This window comes from Schistocerca serialis, chromosome 2 (assembly GCF_023864345.2).
Source record: "Schistocerca serialis cubense isolate TAMUIC-IGC-003099 chromosome 2, iqSchSeri2.2, whole genome shotgun sequence".
Lineage (NCBI taxonomy): Eukaryota > Metazoa > Arthropoda > Insecta > Orthoptera > Acrididae > Schistocerca > Schistocerca serialis.
Genome location: NC_064639.1, coordinates 622,612,995 through 622,633,347, shown reverse-complemented (window position 1 = coordinate 622,633,347; position 20,353 = coordinate 622,612,995). Strand labels below are relative to the sequence as shown.

Sequence of the window (20,353 nt, the reverse complement as noted above, 5' to 3'; positions counted from 1 at the left end):
ATGATGCGGATGGGGAAGGGGCAGTGTGGACAGTAGAAAGAAGAGAAACAGCTTAGCAGAGGTTTAGGCCAGATGGTTTGCAGGACATGCTGGAGATACAATTTCCATTTCCATAGTTCAGAGAAACTTGTGCTGGAAAGGAATATCCTAATAGCACACATAGTGAAGCCACTGTTGGAGTTATTTGTGTTGTGATATAAGCACCATTGTTGGCAAATGAATAGTCAAGTTTGCCACAGTTTGGTGAGCAGACAGTTGGTTATTTGACATTCCCACATAGAATGCTGTACAGTAACCACAGCATAGCTGATTATAACATGGATATTTTCACATGTGTGCCTGCCTTTTATTGGTTAGGAAATGCCTGTGTCTGTTATCCATTTCATAATGATCGATCCATGGCCTTGAGCTCATATTCTGGTTATATCACATGACAACCATCAGTTTGTTATAACTACCAGAATATTGGAAATGTCTACTTTTATTGGGTGTATGAGTATTATGTATTAGTTGAAAAGGGTGCAACATACTGTATAAGAGAAAGCATGCTTTTTATTGCATGTTTACCTGAGCATCAACTTTGAAGGGTCGCAGAAGCAAGGCCATAATTAGGTTACCAATTTCCTTTGTACATTTTAAAGATACTCCATTCTCCACTTACAGGCTGATTTTCATTGTAATAATGGCGGATGTAGATTGCCGCAGTTCACCTAACACTGATATGTATGGGCAAGACGAAAATGTAAATGCTAACTCTGTTATTGCCTTTCAGAGCTGCTACATTTTTATGCACATAACTCTTTAAAAGGTGCTAATATCAAGCATTTATTTACTTTTGTGTCCTTATGCATTGTGTGCTCACATATGCTATGTTGCCAGACCTCTGAACAGTATTTCCATTTCATTGTTCATTGTTGCAGTGTTTACATCAGGGCTTTTCATTAGATAGGAAACAATCATACTACCAACCTCTGTCTTGTAACCATGGGAGATAGTCTTCGTGATATAATTAGTTGCTTTGTACTACTAAGAAACTTTGCATCATTTACAGAGTTGTGAAAAGTCCACAGTATTCATTGCAAATGATGATGGATTCATACAAAATGCCAGCTTATCTTTTACTGAGTAAAAAGGAAGTGCAGATTATCATTCTGAGATGAATACCAGTCACTACAAAAAGTGGTTTAGGAGCATTCTCAAAAAATTAACAAACAAATCTGTGGTTGTTATACTCATACATAAGTCTCCATACTGTATGGTGATAAATTTAGTATCATCAAATCCATGTGTGAAATAGAAGAAGGATTCTGTTATTGAATGGATGGAAAACAATTATGTAGAGATTCACGTCGTTATGTAGAGTGTCACGTCATAAGAGGAATTTACTAAGTTAGGCCTACTGAAACATGCAACTGAACTTCGGGGGTGGGAAGTATATTGTGCTCAGCAGACAAGGAAATTAAACTCAATTCAGTGCCAGTGAACTTATTTGGCTCTTTGTCAGGAACAAAGTAACAAAGGAGAACAAGAATGTTAAGATAAATGATATTTTTAGAGTTGTGTCACTCCACTCTAGAAAGTGTTCCCCCAAGTGTGTGGAGGAATTCAAGGAGTCATGTGGACAAATCTGAAAACAGTTGTGCAGAGCCCACAGTTTTGACACTGCAATAGAACCAATGCTGATCCAAGTGCACAACTGCAATAGCAATTGTTTATTGAGAGTTGCTCGTATATCAAGTGCTCACTCACAATTTCACATATTATTGCCCTCCACTCACAACAGAAAGTGAATGTGGCAGTGCAGTATTGGAATGTGACTACAAAATTGCCATTCTTTGCTGATGAATGGCATTACTATCGTGGCAGCATGCTGTCATGACAATTACGTTCCTTCCATACATTGCAGCTGATAACACAATTGCTGTACAAAGTCTTAACTGACAAACATGGGGCATATTCATTAATAATGACATGTGATGTAAGTAACAAAAGATCAAGCTTTACATATGTGCTTTCTCCATCACAACAGCTACATCTGTAAGCTCAATCACAGCATTTTGCTTTTTGCCATTATGCAGATGAAACGACTAATCAGAAAATAACATACGAGGCTCATTCAAATGAAACCTGGTCAGTGCGTCTACTTTTGCCTTACATGTAATGTGGCATCACATAACTCCGGGTATGGTGGCACCATCTATTGGTAGAGAGACTGACAAGTGAGCACAATTTGATGTTGCATAGCACCAGTGTGGTTTCATGCCGAAGAGAAGGTGGTCACACAAGTTATCGTCCACTACTGAACATGCAGGCGAGTAAGCAGGAACAACGAGGAGTGATTCGATTTTTGGTGGCAGAGGGAGCTGGAGGCTTGAAATGTATCGACAGATGTTTGAGTACAGTCGGAGTCTTTCAAGTGTTATGGAATGCATGATAATGCCCGCCCACATATGGCCAGTGCGGTGAAGACGACATTGCAGCAGTTATGGTGGGATATGCTGGAACATCCACTGTAGAGTCTCCATCTTTCACCGTGTGACTTTTATGTGTTTGGACCTCTAAAACAAGCTATTTGCAGACATTGATTTGCAGTGGATGATGAAGTGTTTGAGTGGGTTCAGGCCTGGGTCCAACAGCAGCCTACTACCTTCTTCAAGGATGGAATCGACCGGCTAGTGTCGCAATGGGATAAATATGCCAACAGTTTTGGCGACTATTTTTGAGTATGTGTGCTGTGTATAACTACATTTTGAGTTAATAAAATCATTACCATTACTTTACACTAGTGACCAGGTTTCATTTGAATGCCCCTCATAAATCCACCAGCAAATAGAAAAAGTTTGTATCTTTAAAGGAAATTTTTCTGCTGTTATGGTCTGTGGCCTCTCTCTGGCCATTTCCTCCTTCACCATCTCTGATATAGGTGAAATGATCTCCAAACCTGTCCAATTCTGCATTAAGTTGCTCAAGTGTAGCAAATGGATATGCTCTACAGAAATTGAGTACTGCTAATTGTTTTAATTAAATGTACACTTCAGAATTCACAGTGTACTCTAAGGTAGTTGCAAAAACCTGTTTACACTGAAGACATAACAAATTGAGCTCCTTGAATGTATAGAAGGCGAATGGAAGTGTGTCCTTGTTTGGCACCAAAATGTAGCAGGATAGGGATGACTGTGGGAAAACTGGAGTTAAACGTGAGCAGTTCTTGCTTGTCAAAATGGGTTCAAGTCTTCCTGTGGAAACTGTAAGGACCATACATGGTTCAGTAGATAGGGGAGATATGTGGGGAAGCAGAAGGCAGACAAGCAGTGAATAAACAACAGTCCTTTATTTAATCACTAGCTGAGTACCTGGCATTTCTGGCTATGTCTTTATTTGAGACTTCTATCAGTCCATCTCCTCCTTCCCTCTCTCTCTGTCCATCTCCATCCCCACCTCACACCTCTGTCCATTTGCTCCTCTCCCACTTTCTGTCCATGTCCCCAACCCTTCTCTTTGTCTATCTCCTCTCCCCCTATCTGTGTCCATCTTCTCCTTCTCCCTCTGTAATTGTCCAACTCCTTCTCCCCCATCACTCTCTATATTACCACCCCCAGCCAAATGAGAAGCTTGTGGTTCTTACCCTCGCAGCATTAATTTCCAGATCATAAATACTATGTGAACCAAATTTGATTGAAATCGTTTGAGGGGTTTGGAATGAGCTTTTTACCCATAATTTTGCTTGTGTTCACTATGGTCAGATATATTTAATGTACATCACACATATTTTTACACATATTTCACCTGTATATGTAGCAAATTTTCACCTACAGTTTCATTTTCATGCATCTCAAAATTTATAATGTTTTATCTCCTGAACTATATTTTGTACAACAATATAATTTTGCAGTTGCATCCAGTAGTGTGTGTATCTACTGTCTGAGAAGTTTGTTGTGAATATATTATGTAGTAAAGAAGTAATAAATTAAAATATCATGCACAATGTGTCAGTTTTTTATGCATCTCAGTATTTGATGCCATATCTCCTGAACTGTGTGTCGTGCAATGATATATTTTTATAGGTACATTCAACAGTGAATGCAGATATTGTCTGCAGGATCCAGATACTGTCTGCAAAATGTGTTTAAAATAGAGTTAGTAGCAAAGAACTAATAAATTTAAATGTCATGCATGATGCAGCAGTTTTTAATGCATCTCAGTGTTTATGACATTATATCTTCTTAACTGGATGTGAAAAATGATATAATTTAGCTGGTACATTCAATAGTAGTAAAGAAGTAATACATTAAAACATAATACTTCATGCTGCAGTTTTACTACATGAAAAGTGAAAATGTAGTAAGCCTAAGCCTAAACATTTTTCCTTTCATCATTTTGTGTAGCTTATCAGTGATAAGAAATTTCATAAAGGTATGAAATTATGTGTAAAGTTTATTGCAAAGCACTAAGTGCTTTCATTCTCAAGTACTTAATGAATAAAGTGCAGATATTCACCCATTGTGGGCTACAATCTTTTTTCTGCTCCACTACCACCCCTTTAATTATTCCATCTTCCTAGTACAGTCGGTGCAATCCATTTCCTTCTTCACGTAATATTCCACACAAAGCAGCATGTTAATGGCCATTGGTGCAGAGAGTCAAGCTGCTACTCAGTGAAGCATCGATTCAGTGCTCTGACTCGGCGACAGTGACACAGACACTGCATGGGGCTCCATACAGCTGTAGCACAGAGCAAGGCCACCCAGTAGCATCTTTTGTCTTTAAGGGAAGCTGTGGCATCCCAGTGGGACAGCAATGGCATTGGCTGGGTTTTCCTGTAGACCAACAACTAGAGTGGAGGGGCGATTGGCTGGCAGAGTGTTGGCTGTCCGGGCTGGGCAGACAGGTGGCAGTCATTGGTTTGCAACCCATATCAGTAGAATTACAGGATATAACTGACGTGGACTGGGCTTCACGTACTGCCCAGTTGGCTGAATGATGACGAGTGGCACTATTGTGGTTAAATACTGCTTCTCAAATACTGTTTATCCCTGCTGATTTCCACTGTTCACACTGGTTAGCGTGTCATGCCAAATAACATGGAGCATGTCAGAGACCTACAGCTGTCGTAATTAAGCTGCAGTACTCCTGTAGGCTGGGTAAAATGTCAACAGCAAGTGTGTGATCTGTCATCAGTCACCTCAGCAGCTGCAATCATATTGGCCATGGCCTGATTTCATGATGGTATTCCCCTGCTGGTTCGAAGTCTCAGTTATAACTTCATCTTTCACAAATGGCTTGTATTATAGACCAAGACGAGCCAGAAACCAGAAAATGTGAATGCAACCAGTTCTAAAATGTTAGTGCCTGTATTGGAATTCACCACTGTAAGTGTTAGTTGTCTAGCTATATTATTATTCTTTGCTCAGACCATTGTTTGGCTAGGAATGGGACTGATAAGGTAAGAAGTGGGGCACAAGGCTGCTGGAGTGGAAAGCTTAGCCACAATTTGAGGATACAGTAAAAAAAGGAGATTTATTTGACAAAACCGAGATGCAAATACAGTTTACAACACAGTAACAGAATAATACTATCATAAGAAGCTGGTGGGCTACTCATGGTTATAGAATTATTTAATACAAAATTTTAAAAAATTGCCATTCATTTAAGCAAACAATTCTTGAAGGTGTACAAGATAGACATCCTTACGGCCCGAAACTTTAATATAAACAGCAGTACTGTTACATAGATTAACTTCACAATTAAAATAAAAAAAATAGCTATTGATGTAAGCTGAATGAATGAATTTTGCCCCAGGCAAATTATAGTCTCTTACGAATATGATACCACAGTTTACAGCAAACAAGGTTACAAACTTCAAATGTAAATTGTCTTAACAGCAAAAGTCTATCACAGTTGAGCAATCAGATTAATAACCAAAAAATCTACAGCTTACAGAGGAAAGCATAATAACAAGTATCGGTGATCATTACATAATGCAGTAGCCTGACAAGAGTAAACATAGCTCAGCAGAATATTGACGGTTGGTGTTCAAGATCGGCTGCACGAGACCCGACTGGAAACAACAACCAGCATGGGCTGTACATTGACAACAGCTTCTATAACACACACAAAGCTAACATGAATATACAATTCACTTAAAGAAATCACCATAACAGCAAAATACAGGATCATCAGGGTAGAAAACAAAAGGAGATAAGATTCAGCTCAAAGTTTCTTAAATTCAATATTGCGTTATAAACTGTGGCTGCAGTTGATGTTAATTCCACTTAATTCCACTGTGAAGACAGCTTGAATCAAATTAACATTCATAAAAGGTAATCTGCAGAGCCACTCTGCAGAACCTCCCACATGGGGCTTGGAAACCAGGAAAATTGGTGCAGCATAGGACAAAATGGAAGGTATAATTACGCCATCAGCAAGAGGCTAATCAACGATTTCGCACAGCTTTTGCACCTCAAGAGGAGACAACCAGTATGGTGTCTAGTGCATGGAGTCCTGATCTGTGAGCTGAATATTATATTGGATTTTGTTAGTAATGCCCAACCAATCTGTAAACACCTCTGGGAATTCATCCAATAACTCAAAGATCGTAGAAGCATGAGTTTCAGGAAGTTGGCTGATGTCTCCCCTGTTCAACTCAATGCCCACTCTGCAAGCCCTTACCCTGCCATTATAAGAACATATGCTAAAATTTTCACTTGGCTTAAACTTGAAACAAAACCAACCACCCATATAATTCACAAAACACTGCTTTAAGCACAAATAATACACTCCAAAATAACTTTAATTGATGACCCTTTAACAACAAGACATTCGAGGGGCCATGTAAAGCCTTGAACACTCAATTAAAACAGGTCTGATGTACTGGTTCAAGAGGCTTCCCATCTGCAGAACGACAAGGTTGACTGGGTAGACCCAACTCTGGCAACCTAGCTACACGTCAGTGTCTGGTATACCAATCATAATGAATCAGGGAAATGTACTGCCTGCATAAATTAGAGCACAAACAGGTTTCATACCCAGTGTTTCATGCACATAAGGGAGCCACTCATACTTTATAGCACATATTCTACGGTAGTCCATCAGAAGCATTTTACTGAGAGCTGATGGAGCCCCTTTTTTCTGGCGTCAGCTACTTATCTGCCTACTCTTTGGAATCGGGCAGTCCCTAACAAAGTGCTCTGGTTTGTTACAGTGGTAGCACACTCCTTTAACTACTGAACTCAGTTGATGATGCTGAATGTCAACATTATTTATCCTACCCTCACTAACACCAGCTTCTGATCTTCCATGCTTGCTATCACCATGAATGTTTTCAGTTTTATTCAAGAATTTGTCTAAATTGGCAAAACATTATGGTTTATCACAAAAGAAAATCTTGCATATATTGATGGACAGCTACCTTTCAATTTATTTGTGACCACTTCAACCTCTGAGAAAAAAACACACAAGGCAAGATGGACCTTATTAATATAATGGTACAGTGTTTCATATTTCCTTTGTATCTGATAAACATGTTTATTGGTTATGTCTTTCTTTTCAAGAGTACCCAACGCTTATTTAGGAGCATTTCCCGAAAATCCCACACTGTTTCCTGATTCTCTAATGCTTCTGCAACTATCTTCGCTAAACATCCCACAGCAACTGGGTAAATAAATTGCAATACTACACTCTTATTGATGCATAGCACCTTGGGCCTGCTCGTGTGACCTAAGTAACAATCACAAGAGTCAAGTAACTTGTCAGAACTTTCCACAAACAACTTTGATAGCCATTATCAGGTTAGGTAATCTTCCGATTGCACTACGTTTAGTGCTGGCCGTTCTTGATTAACATTAGTGTCAACATTTTGCTCATCCTCACACCAGTTTAACATAATGTGCTGTTGTGTGTCTAAAACTTCATCATGCAGTTTTTGAATCTTGGTTATCACCAGAGGATCTTTACTAACACCTTGCATATAGCGCATTCAATTGACTAAATGATCAGGTAGAGTCTTTATCTGGCAAATTTCCCTTCACAGAATGAGGCAGCCTCAGAATCTATCACTTCATCCCGAAGATCTCCTAACAAATTGTTACAAAAGAGTATGGCTTCACTCACCTCTCCCACAAAATCCTGCAAAGTGTTCACTTGTGAGGTCAAGGTTGTTGTTGTTGTGGTCTTCAGTCCTGAGACTGGTTTGATGCAGCTCTCCATGCTATCCTATCCTGCGCAAGCTTCTTCATCTCCCAGTACTTACTGCAACCCACATCCTTCTGAATCTGCTTAGTGTATTCATCTCTTGGTCTCCTTCTACGATTTTTACCCTCCACGCTGCCCTCCAATGCTAAATTTGTGATCCCTTGATGCCTCAGAACATGTCCTACTAACCGGTCCCTTCTTTTTGTCAAGTTGTGCCACATACCCCTCTTCTCCCCAATTCTATTCAATACTTCCTCATTAGTTATGTGATCTACCCATCTAATCTTCAAGGTAGCCTGTGTAATATAATGTGGTGAGAAATGATTTTTGTGTGGTGAAGTTTGGGATGTGTATCATTACTTAACACAAGAAAACGGAATACCACATCATATTACGGATACCCTCCACCAAATAAATAATGTGTATCTGGTGTAATCCAGGGTGCTGCTACTTAATGCTGCCATAGGTTCATCATGGTGTTACTGCATTGCCACTCAGGAATTGTGCAATGGTAGAAATAAGCTCCAGGAATTCGTGTTCATAATGAGTTTTATTTCGACTCCTAGATGTTCGGCGGCGAACTACATGTAAAATTGACTTAACATTGTCTCACAACTGACGTCAAACTGAACTCCAGCTGAGATATGATGGCGTACAAATTGCCTCTATTTATATGATTTTAAACAATTACTGACAAATTTTTAGGTTTAACAATTAAAACTTTTGCATACATCTTCCCAAATTACATAGAAATTTGCATGAAATACCATTTAATAATTTCACACAAAGACAGGAAAGAATCTTTTTCTATTAAGACTACAAATTACATGTTTTATCATTACAACAATGTATTTCATTAATTTGCATATATTATTTTACTTACTTAAAAGATAATCACCTTATCATTTTCAGATGATCAGAGGGATTAGTTTTAATGAAGGAAAGGCCTAAATTCAATTAATTAAATTTTGTATGAGTAAAATTTTACATTTCTATTTAGTCGCAATTACAATTCTATTAACTAACACCAATCAAAACTTGAGTATGCTTAATTCTGACTGAAAAATTATTATGTCATATTTCTATTATGGATACAATTTGTTTTTCAGTTTGAAAACATAAAAATAACTGTCTCTCGATGACTAGAAATATCAGAACTTTAATCGTTAATTACTCCATAATTACAATAGCAATTTTATTCCTACCTTGTGCCTGAAGTTTGTATAATGTACAAATTGTGATGGTACATTAGCTTTTAACCCAACATGTTTCCTACATTCTGCATATTGGTGAGGCCTAACATAAACAGTGTCAAGAGAATAGCTTAAATTAATGCAAATTATTAATTTGCTCTGAAGAAAATCTTCAGTGTATTTGAATCCAGATAACCAGAAAAGACAAAATCAGAGCAGCTTACTGATATTACACATATGCCCTCTTTGGAAGAGTGAGAGTGAGTCTGGTAAAAGGATGTAGGATCCCAAAGGGTTGTGGTATTACACCCACAAGCATTGAGCAAGTTCTGCTATGCTTCCTTCCTCATCCTACTTATGAATCCTGAGCTCATATTGTAAGCAATGTTTTCTGAGACTGGCTATACCAATTTCAAGACCATGCTTGCCATTGTAGAATCTCTAATGCAACAGAACAAGACCCAAACAATAAGCAATAACGGGATTAATAAAAAATAATTAAAAAGTTTTACAGTGGCCACTATGCTGCTACTAGTGAATTTCAAGTAGAATCCCCCACACATGAAAATCGCTGCACACTGCTACCATTTACAAGGTAGGGAGCAGGGCACTAGGCTGCTAGAGTGGAATGCTGAGCCACAGTTTGAGAATACAGTAAAAAAAGTAGATTGACAAAACCAAGATGCAAACACTGTTAAGAACACAGTTACAAGATAATTCTATCATAAGCAGCTGGTGGGTTAATTCTGGTTACAGAATTAATTAAAACAAAATTTTAAAAGAATTACCACCCATTTAAGCAAACAATATTCTTGAAAGGTGTGCAAGCTAAACACCCTTATGACCCAAAACTTTGATAAAAACAATATTAATGATGCATAGAATTAATTTCACAATTAAAATAAAAAAATCTTAGGTACTGATGTAAGTTGAATGAACGAATTTTGCCCCAGGCAAATGTTAGTATCTTACGAACACCAATAGGGTAACACAGCTTGTAGCAACCAAGCTTTCAAACTATTCAAATATATATTTTCTTAACAATAAAAGTCCATCACAATTGAGCAACCTGATTAATGACCAAAAAATCTATAGCTTACAGAGAATAGTATAACAACAAATATCATTAACACAGTTTATAGCAAGTAAGATTTCAAACTATTCAAATGTAAAGCATCTTAACAGCAAAAATCTATCACAATTGAGCAACCTCATTAATAACCAAAAAGAACTGCAGCTTACAGAGAAAAGCATAACAACAAGTATCCATGATCATTACATAGTGCAGTACCCTGAAAAGGGTAAACACAAATTAGCACACTACTGACAGTTGGCAATCAACGTTGGCTGCATGTCTCAATTTCATACATGAGACCCAAGCAGAAACAACAACCAGCATGGTCTGTACAATGACAACAGCTTCTATAACACATGCAGAACCAACATTAATATACAATTCACTTAATCAATTTACCACAACAGTAAAATACAGGATCATTAAAGAAGAAAACAACTGGAGATATTTCTCTGCCTCGTGATGACTGGGTGTTGTGTGATGTCCTTCAGTTAGTTAGGTTTAAGTAGTTCTAAGTTCTAGGGGACTGATGAGCATAGATTTTAAGTCCCATAGTGCTCAGAGCAATTTGAACTGGAGATAAAATTCAGCTCAAAGTTTCTCAGATTCAATACTGTGTAATAAACTGCAGATACAGTTGATATAAATTCTGTTATTAAGAATCAAATTAATATTCATGAAAGGTAATCTGCAGAGCCATTCAGGACTTTGACCTTGAACAGAATGAAAATTTCCACAAAGTTTTAACTACCAAGAATACCGCACTTTGACGGCACAAGGTATTCACCAAGCTAAAACTGTCCACAGGCAGAAAGAGCACAGCGAAATCCAACTTAAGTTGGAATGTAATCTTTAGCGTGCTGGGGAGGAATTCATTGACAAATCATGGATGAACTCAGATAAGAAACAAATTTGCTGAATATTGGCCACAACTGGTAACAATCAAGATGTGATAGCTATATCAAGCAGGGCACAAGGCAGTTAATTCCATTCACAATTAACAGTGATGCAAACTCGATTCACAGGAACACACCTTGTACTAACAGAGTGGCCACATAGAGCAAACATGGTTTGACAAACAATCCACCAGACCAATAATTAACAATTTGAAAATTTATCCAGGGATTAACTGTAGATATACAAGCCAGGCTAACTCCGAGAGTCTTGTTACAGTGCAAAGGCAGAGCAACTTTTGAACAGAGTCTGTGTTTACTGTTCATTGCAACTGCACTCCAGTTCTGCTCGCCAACAGCAACTGGCACCAGAATGACAACACCAGTGTGGCACAGCAGGGAGGACACCCTGTGTCGACTGATCCCCTGCTATACCTCATGCATACTTGCTCCATACTTCTGCCTCCTGCAGACTGCCAGGCCCTGCATATCAAGGGGGCAATCACCAACCAGCATGCCACAAAGCATATCCTTCGGACAGAGAAGACTTCTCGAAAGCAAAGGGTCAAGGCACAGTCACCACATTCTGTGTTGAGTATCCTGCGCCAGTGGGGGGACCCATTGAGCTGGCATGTCTCCAGATTACTAAAGACACAACTGTTCCCATTGATGTTTATGTTGAGCCTTACTGAGAGTTGCAGCAGTGCCCTACACAGTGACAAGACCACAAGCCAGATGACACACAGAAATGTAACAAACCATTTGGTTGATTTCTGCCTATGGTAGACCAGCTTCAAGTGTCCAAGCTTGCTACAGGCAAAACAGCCTTGATCACAGCATGGGCAGTGATCTTTTAGGCATGCTCCCACATTCCAGACATAATTTATTATGGCTAGCTTCTCTGGAGGTTGTGGGGATGAAATATTCCTTCCTAGTTTTCCTATTTTGGTGATAGGTGTTGATAGGTAAAACAGTTCTTTACTCGATCCATAGTATTTTCATAGATTAATTCTTCAAAGTATTTGCAATATATTTATCGATTGCCATATTTCTTGTGCTAAATGGGTTTTGCTAATCAGTGCCCCCTTAACCATGGATCAGCTCTTCTCAGTGAACCTCTTCTTTTGCCTCAAAAGATGCTGAAAGAAATTTCTGTTGTTTGATGTATCCATTGGAATAGCACACCAAGGTAGTTTAAACTTCATATATTGCCTAACTTACATTTCTAGATGATACCAGAGCATCTACATCTGCCTGTATTCTAGTCAAACAAGATCATTTTTGTCTATCAGAGTCCATCAAGACAAAAACAATTGTTACAAAAATATTTCAGCATCATTCGTTCACTGCTGAGCATTTCTTTCAGGTTATGGAGATCACATTCTCTCAATGCGCTTCACCTGTGGCACAACGGAGCAGATGACTCCACCCAGCAGAGTAAAGCATACGTTCGAGGTCCACCTCTCCATTATCACAGAATCGGTACAACATGGATCTGCACAGACCATAAAATACATCCTGAAAGTGGGGTACTTCCTACTTACTAACTATCTTAACTCATGAACATTTTCATCAACTGTTGTAGACCTGCAAGTTGGACATTTCATTCCCATAATGGCATGTCAGACTTCAATGCCCCCCTCCTTCTCCCACTGAGACAAAAGGTGATGTGCTTCTAGAATTTAACACCTTCACAATCAGATGATTCTTCAACCTTCAATATATAATACTGTCAGTCTATGTCCTCTTGGGACTCGCATAAACATTTCTTTCAATTCAGTTTGTATTTGTCGTGAAACCATTACAATCACCATACTCCTTTCTTCTACCTTTCTTGTAATTATCAGTTATACTATTCTAATTCGAATTTGCTATCCCTTTATAATATATAAAATTATTCATCCGTTCTTTGTTATTTTCTTATGTATGCACCACTTGGAGCTTTGCTCCTTATCCAAAATTTATCTCCATTTTTCCAAGTTTCTTTATTTCCTCTAAGATAATACATTTAACAAATTATTTTATTTCAGCTTAGCCACATAGTTGGCCACATGTTTTAAATCATACTTCATTTATTGTAAATCTCAGCAAACGTATCTGTTTTTTGCGGACTTACTAGTAAATTATTTCATATGCTTCTTTTATTTGGCTGAGAAATTACTTCTGACACTGGGATTAACAGTATGCTTATCTATAACCAATCTCAGAAACTCTTGTCTTTAAATTGCAGTAGAAAGGTACTCAGATTATGCAAATACACTCAATCAGGTCACCACATTACTTTGTTCAGGAGAGTGCTTCTTTTTGAACATATTCCTTATGGACGTTTGTGTATACCTCTTCTATGGGCAGATATTTAGCAATTACCTTTCCATTGAGGTGCCATGTGTCCCTTCACTACAATGGTATGAGTCATTCTTCTTTTGGATCTACCTGACTGAGCACTAGGGGACTTAACATCTGAGGTCATCAGTCGATCCACCTGACCTAAGGTGTAAATCATCCTCTTTATAGGTCCACTTGCCCTCTGTTACCTAATAAAAAGCAGCACAGGTCATTCCACCCATGGGTACACATGATGTGGGTGTAAGTCCTCCATTCTTTGGGTCTACTTCTCCATAAAATCTGAACTTGCCATGTATCAGGTACACAGTATTGTCATTTTTCATTTCTATATAAAGTCTTGTATCCTACTTATAATATCATTTTTAGAATACGTTATACTTCTTTATCATTTACACTTTCTGATTTATTACTAGCTGTGCATTTCCACCTTGCTCAGATTTTATATTAATATTTATGACCCTACTGTTTCCGTGTTGTGATGGCACTTACTATTAGTTATCCTACAATACTTTATGTTGTTGTTGTTGTTGTTGTGGACTTCAGTCCAGAGACTGGTTTGATGCAGCTCTCCGTGCTACTCTATCCTGTGCAAGCTTCTTCATCTCCCAATACTTACTGCAACCTACATCCTTCTGAATCTGTTTAGTGTATTCATCTCTTGGTCTCCCTCTATGATTTTTACCCTCCATGCTGCCCTCCAATACTAAATTGGTGATACGTGGATGCCTCAGAATATGCACTACCAACCGATCCCTTCTTCTAGTCAAGATGTGCCACAAATTTCTCTTCTCTCCACTTCTATTCAATACCTCCTCCTTAGTTACATGATCTACACATCTAATCTTCAGCATTCTTCTGTAGCACAACATTTCGAAAGCTTCTATTCTCTTCTTTGCCAAACTATTTATCGTACACGTTTCACTTCCATACATGGCTACACTCCATACAAATACTTTCAGAAACGACTTCCTGACACTTAAATCTATACTCGATGTTAACAAATTTCTTTTCTTCAGAAACGCTTTCCTTGCCATTGCCAGTCTACATTTTATATCCTCTCTACTTCGAGCATCATCAGTTATTTTGCTCCCCAAACAGCAAAACTCCTTTACTACTTTAAATGTCTCATTTCATAATCTAATTCCCACAGCATCACCTGATTTAATTCTACTACAGTCCATTATCCTCATTTTTCTTTTGTTGATGTTCATCTTATATCCTCCTTTCAAGACACTGTCCATTCCGTTCAGCTGCTCTTCCAGGTCCTTGGCAGTCTCTGACAGAATTACAATGTCATCGGCAAACCTCAAAGTTTTTCCAGAATGAGATTTTCACTCTGCAGCGGAATGTGTGCTGATATGAAACTTCCTGGCAGATTAAAACTGCGTGCCCGACCGCGACTCGAACTCGGGACCTTTGCCTTTCGCGGGCAAGTGCTCTACCAACTGAGCTACCGAAGCACGACTCACGTCCGGTACTCACAGCTTTACTTCTGCCAGTACCTCGTCTCCTACCTTCCAAACTTTACAGAAGCTCTCCTGCGAAACATGCAGAACTAGCACTCCTGAAAGAAAGGATATTGCGGAGACATGGCTTAGCCACAGCCTGGGGGATGTTTCCAGAATGAGATTTTCACTCTGCAGCGGAGTGTGCGCTGATATGAAACTTCCTGGCAGATTAAAACTGTGTGCCCGACCGAGACTCGAACTCGGGACCTTTGCCTTTCGCGGGCAAGTGCTCTACCAACTGAGCTACCGAAGCACGACTCACGTCCGGTACTCACAGCTTTACTTCTGCCAGTACCTCGTCTCCTACCTTCCAAACTTTACAGAAGCTCTCCTACGAAACATGCAGAACTAGCACTCCTGAAAGAAAGGATATTGCGGAGACATGGCTTAGCCACAGCCTGGGGGATGTTTCCAGAATGAGATTTTCACTCTGCAGCGGAGTGTGCGCTGATATGAAACTTCCTGGCAGATTAAAACTGTGTGCCCGACCGAGACTCGAACTCGGGACCTTTGCCTTTCGCGGGCAAGTGCTCTACCAACTGAGCTACCGAAGCACGACTCACGTCCGGTACTCACAGCTTTACTTCTGCCAGTACCTCGTCTCCTACCTTCCAAACTTTACAGAAGCTCTCCCGCGAAACATGCAGAACTAGCACTCCTGAAAGAAAGGATATTGCGGAGACATGGCTTAGCCACAGCCTGGGGGATGTTTCCAGAATGAGATTTTCACTCTGCAGCGGAGTGTGCGCTGATATGAAACTTCCTGGCAGATTAAAACTGTGTGCCCGACCGAGACTCGAACTCGGGACCTTTGCCTTTCGCGGGCAAGTGCTCTACCAACTGAGCTACCGAAGCACGACTCACGTCCGGTACTCACAGCTTTACTTCTGCCAGTACCTCGTCTCCTACCTTCCAAACTTTACAGAAGCTCTCCTGCGAAACATGCAGAACTAGCACTCCTGAAAGAAAGGATATTGCGGAGACATGGCTTAGCCACAGCCTGGGGGATGTTTCCAGAATGAGATTTTCACTCTGCAGCGGAGTGTGCGCTGATATGAAACTTCCTGGCAGATTAAAACTGTGTGCCCGACCGAGACTCGAACTCGGGACCTTTGCCTTTCGCGGGCAAGTGCTCTACCAACTGAGCTACCGAAGCACGACTCACGTCCGGTACTCACAGCTTTACTTCTGCCAGTACCTCGTCTCCTACCTTCCAAACTTTACAGAAGCTCTCCTGCGAAAAATGCAGAACTAGCACTCCTGAAAGAAAGGATATTGCGGAGACATGGCTTAGCCACAGCCTGGGGGATGTTTCCAGAATGAGATTTTCACTCTGCAGCGGAGTGTGCGCTGATATGAAACTTCCTGGCAGATTAAAACTGTGTGCCCGACCGAGACTCGAACTCGGGACCTTTGCCTTTCGCGGGCAAGTGCTCTACCAACTGAGCTACCGAAGCACGACTCACGTCCGGTACTCACAGCTTTACTTCTGCCAGTACCTCGTCTCCTACCTTCCAAACTTTACAGAAGCTCTCCTGCGAAACATGCAGAACTAGCACTCCTGAAAGAAAGGATATTGCGGAGACATGGCTTAGCCACAGCCTGGGGGATGTTTCCAGAATGAGATTTTCACTCTGCAGCGGAGTGTGCGCTGATATGAAACTTCCTGGCAGATTAAAACTGTGTGCAGAACTAGCACTCCTGAAAGAAAGGATATTGCGGAGACATGGCTTAGCCACAGCCTGGGGGATGTTTCCAGAATGAGATTTTCACTCTGCAGCGGAGTGTGCGCTGATATGAAACTTCCTGGCAGATTAAAACTGTGTGCAGAACTAGCACTCCTGAAAGAAAGGATATTGCGGAGACATGGCTTAGCCACAGCCTGGGGGATGTTTCCAGAATGAGATTTTCACACTGCAGCGGAGTGTGCGCTGATATGAAACTTCCTGGCAGATTAAAACTGTGTGCAGAACTAGCACTCCTGAAAGAAAGGATATTGCGGAGACATGGCTTAGCCACAGCCTGGGGGATGTTTCCAGAATGAGATTTTCACTCTGCAGCGGAGTGTGCGCTGATATGAAACTTCCTGGCAGATTAAAACTGTGTGCCCGACCGAGACTCGAACTCGGGACCTTTGCCTTTCGCGGGCAAGTGCTCTACCAACTGAGCTACCGAAGCACGACTCACGTCCGGTACTCACAGCTTTACTTCTGCCAGTACCTCGTCTCCTACCTTCCAAACTTTACAGAAGCTCTGCTGCGAAACATGCAGAACTAGCACTCCTGAAAGAAAGGATATTGCGGAGACATGGCTTAGCCACTGCCTGGGGGATGTTTCCAGAATGAGATTTTCACTCTGCAGCGGAGTGTGCGCTGATATGAAACTTCCTGGCAGATTAAAACTGTGTGCCCGACCGAGACTCGAACTCGGGACCTTTGCCTTTCGCGGGCAAGTGCTCTACCAACTGAGCTACCGAAGCACGACTCACGTCCGGTACTCACAGCTTTACTTCTGCCAGTACCTCGTCTCCTACCTTCCAAACTTTACAGAAGCTCTCCTGCGAAACATGCAGAACTAGCACTCCTGAAAGAAAGGATATTGCGGAGACATGGCTTAGCCACAGCCTGGGGGATGTTTCCAGAATGAGATTTTCACTCTGCAGCGGAGTGTGCGCTGATATGAAACTTCCTGGCAGATTAAAACTGTGTGCAGAACTAGCACTCCTGAAAGAAAGGATATTGCGGAGACATGGCTTAGCCACAGCCTGGGGGATTTTTCCAGAATGAGATTTTCACTCTGCAGCGGAGTGTGCGCTGATATGAAACTTCCTGGCAGATTAAAACTGTGTGCAGAACTAGCACTCCTGAAAGAAAGGATATTGCGGAGACATGGCTTAGCCACAGCCTGGGGGATGTTTCCAGAATGAGATTTTCACTCTGCAGCGGAGTGTGCGCTGATATGAAACTTCCTGGCAGATTAAAACTGTGTGCAGAACTAGCACTCCTGAAAGAAAGGATATTGCGGAGACAAGGCTTAGCCACAGCCTGGGGGATGTTTCCAGAATGAGATTTTCAGTGAAAATCTCATTCTGGAAACATCCCCCAGGCTGTGGCTAAGCCATGTCTCCGCAATATCCTTTCTTTCAGGAGTGCTAGTTCTGCATGTTTCGCAGGAGAGCTTCTGTAAAGTTTGGAAGGTAGGAGACGAGGTACTGGCAGAAGTAAAGCTGTGAGTACCGGACGTGAGTCGTGCTTCGGTAGCTCAGTTGGTAGAGCACTTGCCCGCGAAAGGCAAAGGTCCCGAGTTCGAGTCTCGGTCGGGCACACAGTTTTAATCTGCCAGGAAGTTTCATATCAGCGCACACTCCGCTGCAGAGTGAAAATCTCATTCTGGAAACATCCCCCAGGCTGTGGCTAAGCCATGTCTCCGCAATATCCTTTCTTTCAGGAGTGCTAGTTCTGCATGTTTCGCAGGAGAGCTTCTGTAAAGTTTGGAAGGTAGGAGACGAGGTACTGGCAGAAGTAAAGCTGTGAGTACCGGACGTGAGTCGTGCTTCGGTAGCTCAGTTGGTAGAGCACTTGCCCGCGAAAGGCAAAGGTCCCGAGTTCGAGTCTCGGTCGGGCACACAGTTTTAATCTGCCAGGAAGTTTCATATCAGCGCACACTCCGCTGCAGAGTGAAAATCTCATTCTGGAAACATCCCCCAGGCTGTGTCTAAGCCATGTCTCCGCAATATCCTTTCTTTCAGGAGTGCTAGTTCTGCATGTTTCGCAGGAGAGCTTCTGTAAAGTTTGGAAGGTAGGAGACGAGGTACTGGCAGAAGTAAAGCTGTGAGTACCGGACGTGAGTCGTGCTTCGGTAGCTCAGTTGGTAGAGCACTTGCCCGCGAAAGGCAAAGGTCCCGAGTTCGAGTCTCGGTCGGGCACACAGTTTTAATCTGCCAGGAAGTTTCATATCAGCGCACACTCCGCTGCAGAGTGAAAATCTCATTCTGGAAACATCCCCCAGGCTGTGGCTAAGCCATGTCTCCGCAATATCCTTTCTTTCAGGAGTGCTAGTTCTGCATGTTTCGCAGGAGAGCTTCTGTAAAGTTTGGAAGGTAGGAGACGAGGTACTGGCAGAAGTAAAGCTGTGAGTACCGGACGTGAGTCGTGCTTCGGTAGCTCAGTTGGTAGAGCACTTGCCCGCGAAAGGCAAAGGTCCCGAGTTCGAGTCTCGGTCGGGCACACAGTTTTAATCTGCCAGGAAGTTTCATATCAGCGCACACTCCGCTGCAGAGTGAAAATCTCATTCTGGAAACATCCCCCAGGCTGTGGCTAAGCCATGTCTCCGCAATATCCTTTCTTTCAGGAGTGCTAGTTCTGCATGTTTCGCAGGAGAGCTTCTGTAAAGTTTGGAAGGTAGGAGACGAGGTACTGGCAGAAGTAAAGCTGTGAGTACCGGACGTGAGTCGTGCTTCGGTAGCTCAGTTGGTAGAGCACTTGCCCGCGAAAGGCAAAGGTCCCGAGTTCGAGTCTCGGTCGGGCACACAGTTTTAATCTGCCAGGAAGTTTCATATCAGCGCACACTCCGCTGCAGAGTGAAAATCTCATTCTGGAAACATCCTCCAGGCTGTGGCTAAGCCATGTCTCCGCAATATCCTTTCTTTCAGGAGTGCTAGTTCTGCATGTTTCGCAGGAGAGCTTCTGTAAAGTTTGGAAGGTAGGAGACGAGGTACTGGCAGAAGTAAAGCTGTGAGTACCGGACGTGAGTCGTGCTTCGGTAGCTCAGTTGGTAGAGCACTTGCCCGCGAAAGGCAAAGGTCCCGAGTTCGAGTCTCGGTCGGGCACACAGTTTTAATCTGCCAGGAAGTTTCATATCAGCGCACACTCCGCTGCAGAGTGAAAATCTCATTCTGGAAACATCCCCCAGGCTGTGGCTAAGCCATGTCTCCGCAATATCCTTTCTTTCAGGAGTGCTAGTTCTGCATGTTTCGCAGGAGAGCTTCTGTAAAGTTTGGAAGGTAGGAGACGAGGTACTGGCAGAAGTAAAGCTGTGAGTACCGGACATGAGTCGTGCTTCGGTAGCTCAGTTGGTAGAGCATTTGCCCGCGAAAGGCAAAGGTCCCGAGTTCGAGTCTCGGTCGGGCACACAGTTTTAATCTGCCAG

General features: G+C 41.6%; 1 protein-coding gene and 1 non-coding gene across 2 annotated transcripts in view; both read left to right on the top strand.

The window, feature by feature from the left end:
- The window catches only part of LOC126456290 (nuclear migration and anchoring protein unc-84-like), a 227,512-nt gene that overhangs the window by 190,688 nt on the left and 16,471 nt on the right, over window positions 1-20,353 (top strand). The gene's annotated exons all lie outside the window — the stretch shown is intronic.
- Trnas-cga (transfer RNA serine (anticodon CGA)) lies at window positions 20,261-20,335 on the top strand. The gene has a single exon. It is a non-coding gene; the product is annotated as a tRNA-Ser (tRNA).